This window comes from Carlito syrichta, unplaced genomic scaffold (genome assembly GCF_000164805.1).
Source record: "Carlito syrichta isolate Samal-C Ts95f unplaced genomic scaffold, Tarsius_syrichta-2.0.1 Scaffold306767, whole genome shotgun sequence".
NCBI classification, from domain to species: Eukaryota; Metazoa; Chordata; class Mammalia; order Primates; family Tarsiidae; genus Carlito; species Carlito syrichta.
Window position 1 is genome coordinate 94993 of NW_007250863.1, and position 19537 is coordinate 114529.

Here is a 19537-nt window from a genome sequence, read left to right on the forward strand (position 1 = left end):
TCTCCTCTCCCCAGTGGTTGATGGTGGAGGCTTTGTCGAAGATGAGTTGGTTGAGAAATTGAGGTTTTCCTTCCGGAATCTCTATCCTGTTCCATTGGTCTATATATGCCTGTTCTTGTACCAATACTGGGCTGTTTTTTTATTATTGTAGCCTTATAATAAAGTTTAAAGTCTGGAAGTGTGATGCCTCCTGCTGTGTGTGTGTGTGTGTGTGTGTGTGTGTGTGTGTGTGTGTGTGTGTGTGTTTTGCTGAGGATTACTATGGCTATTCGTGGTCATTTATGCTTCCATATGAATTTCTGTATTGTTGTTTCCAGGTCTGAGAAGAATGTTGCTGGTAATTTAACAGGTATTACATTAAATCTGTAGATAGCCTTAACAATGTTGATTCTTCCAGTCCATGAACATGGAATATTTTTCCATTTGTTTGTGTCATCTTTGATTTCTTTGAGCAGTGTTTTGTAGTTTTCGTTGTAAAGGTCTTTCACTTCTCTGGTTAGGAAGATGCCAAGGTACTTGATTTTTTTGTGTGTGGCTATTGTGAATGGGATTGTGCTTTTTATTTGGGTTTCCATTTGTTTATTGTTGGTGTATAGGAATCCAACTGTCTTTTGCACATTTATTTTATACCCTGAGACTTTGCCAAAGTCCTTATCAGTACAAGAAGGTTTTGACAGATTCTCCTGGGTTTTCGAGGTATAGAATCATGTTGTCTGCAAAGAGGGATAACTTAACTTCCTCTTATCCTGTTTGGATACCCCTGATTTCCTTCTCTTGTCTGATTGCACTAGTTAGAACTTCTAATACTATGTTGAACAGTAGGGGTAAGGGTGGGCATCCATGTCTTGTTCCCATTTCAGGGGAAATGGTTCCAATTTCTGTTTAGCAGTATGTCGGCTATGAGTTTCTTGTAGATGGCTTTTACTATTTTGAGGTATGTTCCTATATGTTTGAGGATTTTTATTAAGAAGGGATGCTGTATTTTATCGAAAGCTTTTTCTGCATCTAATGATATAATCATGTGGTTTTTGTTTTTACATCTGTTAATGTATTTAGTTATGTTTAAGTTCTTGTGGATGTTGAACCAGCCCTGCATCCTGGGGATGAAGCTTATTTGGTCATGGTGGATAATTTTTGAGATATGTAGTTGGATCCAGTTTGCTGGAATCTTGTTGAGAATTTTAGCATCTCTGTTCATCAAGGTTATTGGCCTTTAGCTCTCTTTCTTTGTTGGATCTTTACCCAGTTTGAGTAGCAATATGATGTTAGCTTCATAAAATGATTTGGGGAGAGTTCCATCTTTCTCGATTGCCTGGAATACTTTCAAAAGGATTGGTATCAGCTCCTCCTTGTGTATTTTGCAGAATTCTACTGGAAAGTCATCTGGTTCAGGGCTTTTTTTTTTGTAGGTAATTTTCTTATGACATAGTCAATTTCCTGGGTTGTTATTGGTCTATTTATGGTCTCTATTTCTTCTATTTCAACCTGGGGAGGTTGTATGATGTCAGTCCTCCATTTCCTTTAGATTTTCAAGTTTGTTTCCATACAGGTGTACATAGTAATCTCTGAAAATCTTTTGTATTTCTTTGGGGTCAGTTGTGACTTGATCTTTTGCATTTCTGATTGTGTTTATTTGTGCTTTTTCCCGGTCAGCCTATCTAGGGGGTCTATCAATCTTGTTTATCCTTTCAAAGAACCAGCTTTTTGTTTCACTGATTTTTTTGTATTATATTTTCATCTTCTATGTCCCATATTTGGGCTTTTATCTTGGTGATCTGGATTCTTCTGTTGAAGTTAGGATTTTGATGGTTTTGCTTTACCAGCTCCCTTAGGTGATTTGTTAGACTGTTAACTTGTGATCTTTCCATTTTCTTCATGTGTGTTCATAGAGATATGAATTCCCCTCTTAGTACTACTGTTACAGCATTCCAGAGATTTTGGTAAGATGTTTCTTTGTTTTCATTTATTTCTAGGAAACTTTTAATTTCTGTTTTGATTTCCGTGTTGAGCCAGGAGTTGTTCACCACCATGCTGCTGTTTAGTGTCCATGTCTTTGTGGGTTTTGGGGGAACTTTGTGGTGTTGATGTTTATTTTTATTCCACTGTGGTCTGAGAAGGTTCACGGCAGCATTTCAATCTCATGAATACTCGGATTTATGTCCGAGGATTTGATCGATCTTAGAGTATGTTCCATGTGGTGATGAGTAGAATGTATATTTCGTGGTTGTTGGTAGAGTGTTCTGCAGATATCTATTAAGTCCATTTGGTCAAGTGTCACATTGAGGTTCCATATCTCTTTGTTGATTTTTTGTCTTGATGATCTGTCTAGGGTTGTTAGTGGGGTATTTAAGTCCCCTGCTATGATAGTCAGGATGGCCATTATGAATATCTATGAGCATGGAATATTTTTCAGGCCAGGAAGGTCATCATCAATATAATTTTTTAGTTTACCTAAAGGCTGCTTTATAAAAATTGGTGCTCCTGTGTTAGGTGCATATATGTTTAGGATGGATATTTCTTGTTGGTGAGTTGTACCTTTGATCATTAAGTAGTGACTTTCCATATTTTTTAAATTTTTGATAGTTTAAAGTATATTTCGTCTGATATTAACATCACGACTCCTGCTTCCTTTTGTGTTCTGTTCGCCTGAAAATTTTTTTCCCATCCTCTTACTTTGAGTCTGTGAGTGTTCTCTCTGATAAGATGATTCTCCTGGAGACAGCATATTGTTGCATAATGATATTTTATTCAATTTGTCATTCTATTTCTTTTCAGTGGTGCATTTAGTCCATTCACATTCAGGCATGAGAGTTTATCCATGTCATGAGGTTCGTATAGAGTTTGTTGTTGTTGCTGCTGTTTGTTTACTTGTTTATTGTCTTTTGATTTGGGGGTTGATTTATGTGTGTTTTCCATCTTTTCCCTGCATTCTTTGGAAGGATGTGCCCATTCTTTTTTCTTTCTTCTGTGTTTAATACTTTCTTAAGTGTTTCTTGTAGAGTTCTGGTTTGGAGGCAGCATAAACTCTTAGGGATTGAATGTCTGGAAAGGATTTTAATCCCATTACTGATGAAACAGCTTAACTGGGTAGGTAATTCTTGGTTGAAATTGTTTATCTTTTACCTGACACACATGTTTATTGTAGCACTATTCACAATAGCAAAAACATGGAACCGACCACCCCACTGAAACTGGACTGGATGAAAAAAATGTGGTACATATATGAAAGAACAAACTGAGAGTGGAAAACGCATTTTAAAAATCTTGTTCCTAAACCTTAATATGATGATGAGAAAGTAGAAGCTATGTTTTGGAGAAATGCATACTTTAAGTAAAATTAACTTTGCCGACTTTGTCTTTTTGGAAACAGACTTTCTGGTGCCAGGTGTCAGAGGTATCTCATAGTGGCAATCAAGCTTGCCTAGAGTAAAGGGAATTTACAAGGCCTAAGACATCATGCATCAGGCAAGGATTGTAGAAGTCATGAAACTTGCAATTACAAAAGTTATAACCACTCAGACGAAGAGCAGGTGAGGATTAAATCTTCCAGTAAATTGGGCACTATCTACAGGGAAGCCAAGGATGCCCCGAAGTTACCCATTGGGAATTCATAGAAGATAAGGGGAAATGCACCCTCCATTAGCTCTAAGGAATGTCATTCGGTAAGGTACAGGAGCATTAGAATCCTTGCCACACCCTTCTCTAGGGTGATAATATGGATAGACATTAATGGGTCTCTGTATCACAGCATCTCCAAGACATCTGCAAGTGGTCAATTAGGAAGTCACGGCAGTCACATCTACCTGATTGCAACATCTCCAGGGGAAAGGATTTAAGCCAGGACTCAGGGGACTATGGCATCTCATTCATCTAGAGTGCAGGCCCACTCCCTATCTGTGGGGAGTGAACTTACCGTACATAAATATTTTATTCTCTCACCTCTTTGTGTGTTGCAATTTTTTGCATTACTCGGATCTCTGGGTTGCCAGCATGCACCTCCAGCATGTCAGCTCCTTCCCGCAGTGCTGCACCTCCCCTCATCACTCCATTCATCCATCCACCCTCACCCTGTCCATGCCCTAACAATATACACAATAGAGTATTATGCAGCCATAAAGACTTCACAGCAACTTCGATGGATTTAGAGTCTATCATATTCAGTGATCTATCACAGAAACAAAGATCAAAGTACCATATGTTCTCACTTATAAACCGACCTTGAACAATTATTATAATACCATAAGAAAGGGATCGGAAGTAGTGAGAACCTGCATGGAGAGGGGGACTGGGATTAGCAGTTGAGGGAAACTGCCAGGGAGGGGGCACACCTCATCAACAAGGGTGCCTACATAATGAACATTTGTATACCTAATCCTGAATTGCACCCCACATCTTCAAAATAAGAAATTTAAAAGTTAAAAAAAAATTTTTATCTTTGAGAACTTTGAAGATTGGACTCCCATCTCTTCTAGCCTGAGGTGTTTCTGTAAATAAGACTGCTGCTATTCTAATTGGTCTTCCCTAGTATGTAGTCTGACCTTTTTATCTTGCTGCTTTTAGAAATTTTTCTTTTATACCTACTTTGTGTAAGCAAATTACTATGTGTCTAGAAGTTGGTTTTCTCATTTGTTGTCTTGCAGAGGTTCTTCGAATCTCTTGTGTTTGAATAGTCACATCAATGGTGAGATGAGGGAAGTTTTCTTGGATAATTTCATAGAATGTTTGTTCCAGAGTAGTCTCTGTCTCTCTATCTGCCTCAGGGATTCCAATTAATCTTAAGATTGGCCTCTTGATATAATCTCTCATCTCTTGGAAGCTTTATTCTGTCTTTTTAAGCTTTTAAAAAATGTTTTCAACAATTTGGGTTATTTCCATATTTTGGTCCTCAAGCTTTGAGATTCTTTCTTCTGCTTCATTAATTCTGCTTTCCATGTTTATCAGTTTGTTATTTATTTCATTCACTGTATTCTTTACTGCTGTTATCTCAGTTATCAACTCCTTCATTCTTTTGTCTTGTCTCTCCTCATTTCTATTTATCCTTTCTATTAATATCTTGATATCTGGGTTTGTGGTTTGAGATCAGTCAATCTGGGGACTCTTCATTACTTGAATTCTGAAGTCTGAATTCTCAGTTGTTGTCTTCCCAGGGGTCTGTGTGAGACCCATATTTTTCCCTTGGTTTTTCTTCATTTGTGAAGGTTTTTCTCACCCTGTTTTTTTTGTTTTTGTTTTTTTTACTGCTCCTTTAATTCTGTTGTTCAGTGATGGGGGATAGCTTTTACTTCTGTTTGCTCAAACTCCTATTCATCCTTATATAGATCCTTAGATTTTGTTCAATTTTGAAGCTGGGACTGGGGTTAGGAGGCTGTGCTTTTTGCAGTTTTGATTAAAGGGGGAACTGTGACTCAGAAGCTATCTGCAGATCATAGTATTCACTAACAGTTGTGTGAGACCCCTGGAATCCACTTCCCACCACCTTGCAATCTCTCCATGTAGTTGGGGGTGAATGTATGTTTGCCCCCTGAAAGAAAAATGGGATAAGAAAAAGGAAAAGAATGGAAAAAGGAAAGAGGAAGACAAAAGAAAGGTGAAGAAAGAGAAGAAGAAGAAGAAGGAAAACAGACAGGTGCACCAACTAATAAATAGAGAAACAAATAAAGACAGAAAAAACAAAAAACAAAAACATACAAACAAGCAAGCAAAAAAGAACCTTCTCTTGATGTACTTGGTCTAAAAAATACACACAGAAAATCTAAAAAAAATTAAAATAACAGAACCAAAGCAAGTGTGAAAACATAAACAAAAAGAAAAAGAAAGAAGAAAAACAAAAACAAAATGTAACAACAGCAGAAACAACAAAAAAACCTCTGACTATTTCTGTAACTCCAGGTTCCTTTCCCAAGCACTGCTGCCGCTTTTGACTGCCTCTGCTGTTGCCACATTAGGGAGCGGCTCTGGTGTCCTGACCATTCCCTCCACTCTCAGCATAGGCTGATAGGGTTGCTCTCAGCATGGCTCAGATGCCCTGCAGACTACTGTGGAAGAATGGCTTAGATCTGTTCTCACCCGATTCATCTGCTGCTGCTGTTAAGTCTCCTACTCAAATTGGAGTGTCTGGGCCTGGTCCAGAGTGGGGGAGGGTTGTATGTCTCTGGGAGTCCGATGGTTGATCCCAGAAGGGTGCAGGTATAGCCCCTGGGTCTCAGATTGGAGGCTGAACAATGCTGGGTGGAGCAATGCAATTCTCTGCCCTGTCCTGGGACAGAGAAGATGGCACTGATCAGTGTTTCCTCACTGGTGGTGGGACTCTGTTCCAGATGTCCATGCCCTGCCTTCTCCATAGTTCCTGCTGTTAGGTGATGGCATGGACCAGGTGCCAGGTGGTGAGGAGCAGTTGTTCTCTGCTGTCTTCTCTCAAAAGAGTCCCAAGAACAGCAGAAGATCCTATGCACCAGGGGCTCCAATCTCAGGACAGTGGTGGGTTGTGGTCACCTCCAGAGGAGACCCCAAGGTACATGAACCTGAATCTCCCCTCAGTACACACCTGCAAGTGTCCATACAGGGACACTTGCTTTTGCAGAGACTCTCACATTCCAACCAGTTCTGTCACCATCTTGCCTCTCTCCACACTATGATTTATTAAAGAGGTCGAATTCCTCCAGGGAAAGACTACAAAAAGAAATAAACTACTTTTTACAAATAAATATCTCAAATTCTGCTCTGTTTGCTCTTGGAGGCAGTGATCACTTGGGTCTAATGTTTGGAGAAGTCATTTATTTTATTTAAAATACTCATACCATAAATAATGTTCCTATTGTAATACAGGCTTAACAGAGATTGAAACCAAGGAGAGAGATGGGCTTGGTTCTTGGGAGGAAATTTGATGTAATGGAAATAGCATTTTAACTCTGTTACCTACCAGCTGTGTGTAACCTTAAGCAAGTCACTTAACTTTTCAGAATTTCATTTCCTTAACTGTAAACTGGAGACAATAATCATAGGACCTTACTCAAAGGGTTATCATTTGGCTTAGTTAAAAGTGTGTCATGGGCCAGGCGCGGTGGCTTATGCTATAATCTCAGCATTTTGGAAGGCAGAGGTGAGAGGATTGCCTGAGCCCATGGGTTTGAGACTAGCCTGGGCAACTTGGCGAGACCTCATCTCTACGATATATATCAAAAAGTTAGCCAGGCAAGGTGGCACATGCCTGTAGTTCCAGCTACTTGGAAGGCTGAGGTGGAAGGATCAGAAAATGAGTAGGTGTTAAGGGAAGCCAGGAAAACAAAACGTAACCCAGGGTCAATACTACAGATGGTTGGGTGGGGTACCCCCAGTGGCTCCTCTACTACTGACTTTACCTCCTACTGCCTGACTTGGTCAGATGCTGATGCCTGAGTCTCTCGCCCCACTGAGTCTATGCATCGCCTCCTCTTGATGATGCACTGAGCTTGAATTGAACCTGCTTGTGAGAGACAACTGTCAAACATTCAGGAATCTCACAAGCTAGGTGTTAAAGAGTTTCTAGTTTGAAATCAGTTACAATGGGAGTTATTTACACCAAGGAAATCGGCAAACACTACAAAGTAGGACTGGCTTTTGTATTGTTTTGTTTTCCCAAAGAGCCAGCTTACCAGTACACTATTGCCTGGAATACCAGTACCATTATTACCCAAATCCTGGGTGTAAACACGTGATTGACTGAGTCTAAGAAACATGACTGACTGTGTTTTAGCTGTGAGGGGATGGGGAAAGGGAGAAGCTTTTTAGGCTGTAATAGAAAGAGGGACTCCCTCGTCCCAAAGTTGAAGCAGTTGAAGGATTCTCTTCAAAAGGATGAGGGTTTCAATGCTGAACTGCTTCCTCAAATTTCAAAGATTCCCTACTCTGAGGACTTACCTATATCTACGACTTTTCCATTACAAGCACCAATACACTTTGTGTCCCTTCTCATTCATTTTCTTTGTCTCCTTAGTTTTTACATGTATAATTTTTATTTCTATTTGACCTATGTCCTTAAATGCTGGCCACAATAAAAATAAAGCCTGAATAAAGGCTTGGCCTAAGTTATATCTAGTTAAGAAGAAAGGTCAGCTCATATGTTTCAACTTTAAATCGACAATTGTGACATCCTGCTCTCTATTAAGGAAATGAGCATCTTGTCTTAAAACTCTTCATATGTAAGTGCTTGAGAGATTAAAAATAATAAAATAGACGTAAATGCTTAAAGCAAGTTACATTTCTTACTAAAATACTAAAGGTCTTTCTATTTATTAAGTTATCCAAAATCATATCAATCAGAAGAATTTTTATTTTTTTTAAAAAGTACTTAAAGGTAGAGAATCTTCCGAGAGAGACTATGATAGGCAGCTAGTAATATTTTTTTCCAAATAAATAAGTATAAGATACTTGTTTAACTAGCTTGAGATCAGAAAAAAAAAGAATATGAATAACACATTTTTCATGAAAACTGCTTCATATTAACTACAAATGATTTATGTCCTCAGACTTGGATGAAGGAGAGGAAAAGCTGTTTTCATAATAGAAATTGCATTGCAAAACTTTTTTTTCTTATGTATCTTGTTTAGTTCTTCATGTTGCATATTCATCACCCTGTGTATATAATTGGAGGGCGCCTGAACTCCCATTTGAAATTAGGAAAATTTGTCACTGTTCAGTCTGCTTTAATTTTTCTAAACGACTCAAGAGGAAGGGACTTTTTTCCTAGGTGAAGATTACTCATTCTTAAAGAGGCATTTGGAAGTTCCTTTACCTGCAGCTTTTACTCAAGGGTTTAGAAGCAATGATGCAAAGATACTGTCAGGGCCTCAGGGACGAAGTGCTTCACAGGGTACTGGGAAGAGGTTAGATCCTACTCTAACCCCAGTGAGTTCCGTGAGTTGAGCTACTCATCTCCTTTCCTGGGTTCGTTCAGTTTCCTCATTTGAAAAATAAGGGCCCCTCTATAAGTCCTTCACATTTCCTTCATCTTCAAAATTCTGCATCCTAATTACTAATTGTAATCCCATATCTCAGTTGAAAAATACATTTAATTATTTGCAGTTCAGCTAGGCACTAATGAAAACTTGTCAAAAAACCATGAAAAAAACAGACTCTCCAATCATGTGCATTATAGAAAAAGTCTCTGCCTCTAGCCTTCTTCAATGAGTAAACACTTATTTTTGGCAGTGCTGGCTTGGGAATAGCATCCCTATAGCAACCACTGCCTGGGTGAACGTTTCCTTGGGATGGAGCATCTTCTCAATATTTGCATGTCATCTTAATTGATAGAGCAGGTAGATCTTTCAAGAGCTCCAGTCTTTTTGTCAGTTGGCAAGTCAGATCCTAAATTAGATATAACACCTGAATGAGTATGCAAGGGGAGAGGAGGCATCAGTGTTGTCATGACAACTGGGAATGCCATATCTCCCCACCAGTGTTAATTCAACTGTCATTGTGGGTTTTTATACACTGGTTGTTATTATATTTTAAATTTTGAATAGAAATGGGGTGACCTTTTGGATTCCTTGGGGGATCCAAAATGGATTATTTGAGGGACCCAAAGCCATTTGTGGTTCTTGTTGTGGTGATTGCTGTGTTTTTTCTTCTACTACCACCCCAACCTGGGTGTTTTCAGAGTTGTGGGTATGGTGGGACTCGGTTCCCCCAGAACATCTTTAGAGGTTTCTGAACAACCTTTAGGGGCTGGGTCCCTTAGAACAGTGAAGATCTGGAGCATATTTTATTTCATACTTTGGAGTCTAGGTTCTCAAACAGAACTCTAAATCAGTTTTATAAGTTGGTTTAAGAATAAATAAAAATGGCCAGGTGCGGTGGCTCATGCCTATAATCCCAGTACTCTGAGAGGCCAAGGTGAGAGGACTGCCTGAGCCCACGGATTTGAGACCAGCCTGGGCAACTTGGCGGGACCTCATCTCTACAGTAAATCAAAAAACTGAGCCGGGCTCGGTGGCTCAGCCTGTAATCCCGTGCTTTGGGAGGCTCAGGTGAGTGGATTACCTGAGCCCGTGGGTTCGAGACCCATCTGGGCAACTTGGCGAGACCTCATCTCTACAATAAATCAAAAAATTAGCTGGGCGTGGTAGCGCATGCCTGTAGTTCCAGCTACATGGAAGGCTGAGGCGGAAGGATTGCTGGAGCCCAGCAGGTCGAGGCTGTGGTGGCCGGGAGCGGCCACTGAACTTCAGTCTGGGCGACTGAGTGAGATTCCAACTCAAAAAAAAAAAAAAAAATCAAAAACTGTAGTTCCAGCTACTTGGAAGGCTGAGGCAGAAGGATCATCTGAGCCCCGCAGATCAAGGCTGCAGTGACTGGGAGCGTGCCACTGCCCTCCAGCCTGGGTGACAGAGTAAGACTCCAACTCAAATAATAAATAAATAAATAAATAAATAAATAAATAAATAAATAAATAAAAACCCCTCGTTGTATCACTCCAGTGCCATTATAGCCAAAAGTAGCTTTCATTTGACACCCAAACTATAAAGATAAACTACATGATGTACAATGTTATTGCTTTTCTTCTTCCAGTCCCGAGTGTATGGATAATTTTAAAAGTTCCAGAGTACCAACTAGCTTTGGGGGAGTCATGGAATGGAAAATTCTGGGGAGGAACATTTTCTGATAAGTCAACTTCAATGGCCAGTCTTACTAAACTGAATCTCCTTGTGCTTGATATGTTTGAGTGAAACAAAAGGCAAAACAACTCTTTGCTCTGGTTTGGAAGTCCTAGTAAGGCTGGTGTGCAGCCAGGATGATAGGAAATAGGTCTTGTTGTAAAGAGGGTGATGTGCTGAAACCACTCTAAATTTTGAACCGGTCACTTTGCTTGGAATGTTAGATGAATATTCTAACATCAGGAAGCTGCTCAGGGCTTCCTGATTCATGACTGTGTCACAGATAGCTTTAGTCTCCGTTTGAAATGTCAATTTGATTTCTCACCAGAAAGTGCTCCCAGTGTTCTGACAAGAGGAACACTCTTTGTTCTGAAGCATATGTTGTCCCTACTCTTCGGGAGGGATGGGGACAAAGAGTCCACATGAATGTGCACACTGTTTTTAATATTTTGGGAGTGTGCGTGCGTGCGTGCCTCTAAATTCACCCGATGCTTGCTCAATTTCCCATTCTTGTATAGATTCTTTCTCAGATTGGGAGCAGTTTCATTATTCACATATTCAGATCGATTCCTGAGTCATGCAAGGCTTCTTCTCTTGATAACAGATCATAAAATCTGGACTTTGAGAGCTAGAGTTTGGCCATTTTTCAATCCAAGTGTTCCGAGATAAGATGTTCCATACAGATCAACTGCGACGGAACTACTTCAGATTTATTAGGCAGGCTGATCATCCCAAATGCAGGGAGAAGAAACAATAATAATTCAACAAAACCATCATTGTTATTGCCTGCAAGATTCCAGGCGTTTTGCACATATTAACCTCCTGTAATCTGCACAACAGCACTGTGGGTTTGATTTTGTTTTCAGATGAAGAAACTTGTTTCAGAGATGAACTTGCTTGGGCCACACCAACCCTCAGTGCTAGAGCCAAGATGCAAATCTGGGTCAGACTCTCTTGAGCCAGTTAGTTATATGGTAAGAAATGCTAAGTCACCAGTCAATAAGTCATATGGCATAATATATTTTTGTTTATATCTGTGAGTTTCATAAGCATTTTTAATGTTTGTGTTCCAGAAGACTGTGGCTCTCTAAGACTATCAGAATCTTTCATAATAATGGAATGGCAAGTCCTGAATGAAAAGAAATTGAATGGTGATGAATAGGAACAATATTATGTGAAAAGGAGAGAAGGTATTTCTCATTAACTAAATGAGATTGTGGCCTGCCATGTAAGAGCCAATCATTCAGTGTTTACAGAAATGCTGACATAATTAGAAACCTATGGATGGTCGTTTACTATAAATTCCTGGCTAACAGCGATGAGAGGAGGCTTCAGTTTCTGTGAAGTATGACTACAAGGGGTCGATTGGACTCTGCCAGGTGACACTGACCTTGTTTGAAAGAAGAAGTTTTAGAAAAATACTGGAGAGTGAAATCTCATCAAAAATAAACTAACAGGCTGGGCTTGGTGGCTCAGCCTGTAATCCCAGCACTTTGGGAAGCCGAGGTGAGTGGATTGCCTGAGCCCGCAGGTTGGACACCTGCCCGGGCAACTTGGTGACACCTCATCTCTACAATAATAAAAAATTAGACAGGTGTGGTAGTGCGCGCCTGTAGTTCCAGCTACTTGGAAGGCTGAGGCGGAAGGATCTCCGGAGCCCAGCAGGTTGAGGCTGCGGTGGCCAGGAGCGTGCCATTGCACTCCAGTCTGGGCTACAGAGTGAGACTCCAACTCAAAATAAATACATAAACAAACAAAAAACCTTTCTCTAGTTTTTCTAACAAATAGGATGAAAAGAAGTATCATAGGAGAACTGCATTGCCCAAGAAAAAGTGTTATTTGCACAGATTTCAGTGTAAGTGATGCCAGCTGGATTTGTACAACAGGACAGCACTCACTGAATGGGGAGAAATCTTAAGAATCTTCTCCACCTAGACACATGAGGCCGTTTTTGTTTTTTTGGGTTTTTTTTGAGTTTATGTCTCACTTTGTTGCTCCAACTGAAGTGCAGTGGTATGATCACAGCTCACAGCAGCCTCCATCTCCTGGGTTCAAGCAATCCTCCCACCTCAGCCTCCCAAGTAGTTGGGACTACGGGTGTATGCCACCATGTCCAGCTAATTTTTTTTTTTTAATTTTTGTAGTGACAAGGTATTCCTATGTTGCCCAGATTGGTCTTGAACTCCTGAACTCAAGTGAGTCTCCCACCTCAGCCTTTCGAAGTGCTGGGATTACAGGTATGAGCTACTGCACCCAACCCATATGAGGCTTTTTGTTTGTTTCTGAGATGTTGGGTAGATGGTGGTGCCATTTAATGAGATGCAAAATATTATGGAAGACATGAGTTTGCTTGGGGGAAACCAAGAGTCCTTCTGCCTGGAGGTTGAGTTTGAGAGGTTGACTATGCCGTTGGACACATGAGATGAACTGAGGGCATAGGTTGGAGCTAAAGATAGAATTCTGGGAGTTGCAGTGTATAGATAATCCTTTATGGCATAGAACTGAGTGAGATGTCCCAGGGAGGGAAGGTGGAGAAGAAGAGTAGTCCAGAACTAGACCCAAATGTTCTCCAGCATTTAGAGGTTAGGAGAAAGAATAGGAGTCAGCAAGGGAGACTGAAAAGGGAGCACCCAAAAACAAACAAGTGAACAAACTAAAAGCTAAGAGTTTAATGTCCAGGATGGCAAATAACGAAGAAGAGTGCTTCAAGGAGTCAAAAACTGGGTCACATGATACTACCTCTTTCTTGTTTTCTAACTATGTTTCCTTCTTCCCAAACCTATGGCTGCTTCTCCAACTCAGAAATACAACAGCTTCTCAAAGGATCTCCTTGCCTCTTGATTCAGCTTCCTGCAATCCATGCTCCATGCTATCCCCAGAGTATGCAATCTCGCTAAAGTGCAAACATTGCTATGTCACACCTTGACTTAAAACTGTGCAACAGCTCTCCATTACCCACAGAATATAACCCTAACTCCTTAGTATTTCCTATGAAGCCCTTTATCACCTGGAGCTTATCACCTCCTGCCTCCCACCAGCTCTTTCTCCTACACAACCTGTGCTATATCCCAGTGAACCACTTGTAATGTGTCATGCTTTTTTTTCTCTAGCCTCTATGCAATTCCTCCTGGCTGGTGCTGTTCCCTCTGATTGAAATACGTTTCCCCACTTAATCCTTCTGATACTTCTCAGTACATAGGTCTCAGTTCTGAAGTCATCTTTTCTGGAAAAGTCTTCCTAATTCACCCCTAAACAGATTAAGTATTGTCTGTCCTCCTGTCCCATAACTTTTCATATATACCTCAATTATAGCACCTTCCATTTGTATTGTTTTGAGGTGTGCAGGTCTATGCAAACCTACCCCTAATGTCCAAGAAACATGAGAGGCTGAAGAAAGAGTCTGATATATCCAGTAGCTTAGAAAGAAACATTTAATAAGGACTTAAGAGCAAAAGTCATATCTGTGTCTCAGGTGATGGTGAGACAAGATGGCAGATCTCTGCACCATTACTCCCAAGACCTAGGGCTTCTATACCATAGGGAAAGGGTAATTCAGAAGGGCTGTGCAGGGATATTGAAGTGTAATAACATCTAGGTTGTTTGACCTATGGGCAGGATTTATGGTAGGTACTAGGTCTTACATAAGAAACAATAGAATTTCTTGTGTAAGAAGGGTTAATCAGAAGTCAACATGGTGGATTAGCATTCAAGATGGAGTTGCTTTGGCCTACACTTAATACTTTTTATTAATACTATGATGTCATTAAATCATGAATTCCATAAGAGGGAGGATCGTGCATTTTCTTTTTAATGTTCCCAGTGCCATGTACAACACTTGTTTCCTATGAGAAACTCCATAAGTATATGTTGAAAGAACAAGACTTCAGGTATTTTACAATAGTCTGCATTTCAATATTGATTATACTTCAACAAAAACTTTCTTTCAAGGGATTACTCACTTATTAAAAGTCAATGCTGGCTGGGTGCAGTAGCTCATGCCTGTAATCCCAGCATTTTTAGAGGCTGTGGCAAAAGGATTGCGTGAGCCCAGGAGTTCAAGACCAGCCTGAGCAACATAGTGAGACCTCATATCTACAAAAAAAATTTTTTTTAACTGGGCAAGTGTGGTGGCACATGCCTATAGTCCCAGTAACTGGGGAGGCTGAGGTGGAAGGATCACCTTAGCCCAGGAAGTCAAGGCTGAGGTGAGCTATGATCATGCCACTGCATTACAACCTGGGTGACAGAATGAGACCCTGATTAAAAAAAAAAACAAAAAAAAACCCAAAGTCAGTGCTATCTAACCTGGCTCTTACTTGCATGTTCTGGGTGAACATATTACCTAAATAGTTTTAGATTTTGGGCCACTGGTGATTGTTCTGCTTTATGACTCACCAGAGGCCATTTCTGATCCTTTCCTTCAGGTGCTCAAAACTGTGAATCATGCAACCAGCTCCTTACATTAGGAAGAAACCCTGCTCATCCCATTTATTGGAAGCCCAGAGCTATGTCACTTCAATTAAATTGATTCAGTATTTGTCAAAGAGAAACAGAGATTGTTCCTTGAAATATAAGAAAACTTACGGCAAGAATCCACATTTTTATTAATATAATTTTTTTAAAAAATGCCTTATATAACTCAGCCATAACCCATCTAGGATAAGATTTAGGGTGAAGGAAGGGAGAAGACTATGTTAACTTGGAGCTGAAATAGTTTATTGAGGAGATTTATGGGAAACGAAGCATACAAAGTCAGATTCTGGTGTTTAAGTATATAGAAAATGCTTTAATATTTCCCTGGCACTAGGTTACATAATAGTAGGCATATGATCATCCCTGTCTTATTTTCTTCTGTTTTGCGTCTTTAAAAAAAGTTATTTCAAGGGAATCTACTGCTGAAAAATTAAATAAAGTTATTTTATCTTTTATCAGAGTGTTGTTAAAGGAGACAGTTTGACCTTTCAAAATTTTACATTTCAGAGATCAACTAGCCTTTTCCTCCGTGCTTTATTAGGACTAATTGAAATATACCAGAAGAATGAGAATCTGTCCTATTTTTAGAGGCCTAGAAAATAAATCTCCATCAGTATCTTGTTTCTCTGTACACTGACTCTCTGAAACTCCTTTCTCAAGTCCTCTCTAAGGCCCTTATGATTCTTTTGCCTTCCACCAAACCTGGACAACATCGTCCATAAAACTTCATCTTCTTATTGCAGTGGTCTTGCCTGCGCCTAATAAAAACCTTAAGCAAGCTGACTTAGTCAGGAAACATAACATTTCTCCCCACAGCAAGACTGAAGTCCACATGGGGCTCTAGATTGACTCTGTAATTCAAGAATATCATCGAAGACATGGGTTTTTCCATATTCCCCTGCTCAGAGTTGGTTTCAATCTCAGGCTGGTAGCAAGATGCAGTACACATCCAGGCAGGACAAAATTGAGAGGAAGAAGAGCCATCACTTCTTTCTACATCTCCTTTTGAGAAGAAAAGAAATCTTTTCTAGAAATCCCTCAGCAGATTCTCTTTTGCTTCTTGGTCAGGATTGGCTGTTTTTGAACCAGGTATTGACATGGGGGATAAAATGTCTACAACTGATGGATCATCGATGGAGTAGACTACAAAAGCTACTATATCTGTCTGTCATTCCTTCTGGCATTTCTCTCTGGCCTCTGACCTTCCCCTGTACCTTATGACAGACATTTCCTTCACTTATTGGGAAGGAAGGACCATGAAGAGAAGGACAAGAGAATACATAGAAGGAGAGCAGGGATAGATTGGGATTGTAATAGGGCTACAACTTAAAAATGGGAGAACAGAATTTGCTGAATGGAATCTTTGCCACATTTATTAAGAGGGTTAAATAATATAATACCAGAGTTTCCATTTAATCCTAAAGTGTTGTAATCTGACTGATAAGAGCACTGGCAGTGAAGTCAGACAAGCCTATACATCTTTAAGTCAAGTAGTTAAATTGCATTGAGTCTCAGTGTCGTTGTCTGAAAAATAGGAATAATAATAACCATCTTGCTGGTCACAGTGACTTAAGTCTGTAATCCCAGTACTTTGGGAGGCTGAGGTGAGAGGGTTGCCTGAGTCCAGGGGTTAGAGACCAGTCTGGGCAACTTGGTGAGATTTCGTCTCTACAATAAATAAAAAATTAGCTGGGCATGGTGGCTTGTGCCTGTAGTTCCAGCTACTTGGAAGGCTGAGGCAGAAGGATTGCCAGAGCCCAGTAGGTCGAGGCTGCAGTGGCCGAGAGCCTGGGTGACAGAGTGAGACTCTGACTCAAAAAAAAAAAGAAAAAATTAATAATAATCACCTTGTGGGTTGCTGTGAGCACTAGAAATATTATATAACTAGTGCTAGCATTGCACCTCGCACTTTATACACAGATAATTAATAAAAAACAGCTGTTTATAATAATAAAGAAAATGAATTAGAGATGCGGGGGAAGCAACCAAGGAAGTTGGTGGTAGGGACCCCCAAACGGACAAATACTTTTGACTGGTGATCATGAGATGGAAACTGCCAATACTGAATCATTCATTGTGCTATAAATGCATTGCTTATGCTCTCATAAGTAACCTTTTATTATAATAATGTTTTATTGCTATCCCCATTTTTCAGATGAGCATTTGGAAGGTCACATGACTGGTGAGTGGAAGAACCTTATCTTAAATTTGGATCTTCCTTCTGCCAAAACCTGAGCTCCTGATCAGAACATGGTAACTATTTGCAGACATAAGCAGCTTTACCCAAGGTGACCTGGGTTGTGCATTCTGAACAAACTATACCAACACAGTATTCTCACTTTTAGCGGACAATGAATTAATGCCCTTAACATATAAAAGGTTCTTATAAATTAGTGAGAAAAAAATATTCAAAAATGAGCAAAGTGATATTGTATCAGTTATCCATTGATGCATAACAAATTACCCAAGTTCATTTAAAGTAACAAAATTTTTTATATCACAGTTTCTGTGAGTCAGAAACTGGGAAGTAATAAAGTTAGCTAGTTTTGGCTCAGGGTCTCTTATAAAGTTGAAGTAAGGATGTCAGTCAGGACCACTGTCATGTGAGGCTTGGCTGGGCTTGGACCACCCACTTCCAACACAACTCATTTGTGTGACTTTTGATAGGAGGTCTCAGTTTCTCACAAGCTGTTGTAAGAGGCATCAGTTCCTAGCAACATAGACCTCTCAAAATGGTGTCGCTTGAAAGTGCTCACAAAATGACAGCTGCCTCCCCTCAGAGTGAGAAACCCAAGAGAGCAAGAGCAAGGAAGAAGTCATTGTTACTTCTGTAGTATTCTATTGGTCGTGTAAACTGACCCTTTTGTGAGGTGGAAAGGGACTAACATGGATAATGTGAATATCAGAAGGCAGGAACTACTAGGCACCATCTTGGAAGCTAAACTCCATAGATATGAACTGGGAATTCATAAAAGTAGAAATACAATGGCCGGCCCAGTGTGAAAGGAGACTTCATGTTGGGACAACCCATAGCACTCGTACTAGTGTAGCCTGGCCCTTTCCTGAGTACTAGGATCTGAGGTCTATAACTAATAAACTGCCCTTGTGAGACAGACCAAGGTACACTATGAGAGAAATCAGGATCAGATCAGGTTGCTCCCTAAAAGTCAGCATGGCACTTTATTCTCTTAAGAAAAGGCAGAAACAATTCCCAGGAGGTATCTGTGAACCAATGGTGATATGGTCATAGGCCATGGGCCTAAAGCTTCCAGTTTAAAGAGTGAGTCCAGGCAGATGTGAAACTCTTTGTACTGCTGGAATGCTTGATAGCCACCAAGGTAGAATGATAAACAGTACAAGAAAGGTCAGTTAAGCACAGCTTTAAAGTTCAACTTCTTTGCAACTAGTTCTCTTTGAAGACATTTTTCATGCAAAGAAAACTATAGTGGGAAAGGCAAGTATTGAAGCTAAAAAGCAAATTCTGCAGTTATGATATATGGCAAAGTCCAGGTAATCAAAAAAATCAAAGCTTTGACCCATCAGTGGCTGTTAAACCTAACTGAGGAAACGATGTCATTCTGATTGCTGAATTTGGTCATAAAAACTTTATTCTTGGTGACATTTCATATTTCTCTTCTGACCTTATACAAAGACCAAGACCTTAAGTTTTAATAACAGAAATATGGTGGTTCTGCATTTTCATAAAACTAACAAACAAAATGGACCAGGAGCATTCTGTTTGATCTCATGCACAAAAAAATTCTACCTTATCCTGGTATTCAAATTTCTTCACTAGTAGATAGCAACTTCTTTTAAAATCTTGACTCCAATTTGTCTTTTTTCAGTCTTCCATCCTACTTTTCAGCCACATCAGGGAATTCCATGTTTTTTATTCATATCTTGCATTTCTGCTCATGCTTATCCTGTTTTCACCTCATCTGTCTTGTCGTTCCTTCTTTTCTTCCACCATATAATTCTCAGACTATCTTTTAAAACCTAGTTCAAATATCTCTTCTTCCATAAAAATTTTACAGACTGCCCCAACAGTTTTTATTCTCTAACCTCTGATAGCTTCTTTAGTCTAATTTTTCATCAATTAGGCATTCATGAAGCTGTCATTTATTTCTGGCATGATCACTTAACTTTTAAAAAATTATTATTTTTTTAAATTTTAAAGATATGGGATACAATGCAGGATTAGGTATACAAGGGTCATCATGCAGGCAAAGTTTGGACCTCCCTTTGGTCCCCACTTCACCTGGTTTGAGATCAGGTACCCTTATTGATGTTGTGTCCCCACCCACCCACACTGGTGGTATCCTGCTACTGCCAATTCCTTTCTTATGGTATTATGGTAAACATTCAGTATCTCCTTATGAGTGAGAACATGTGGTACTCTGTTCTTTGTTTCTCCGGTAGATCACTGAGCATGC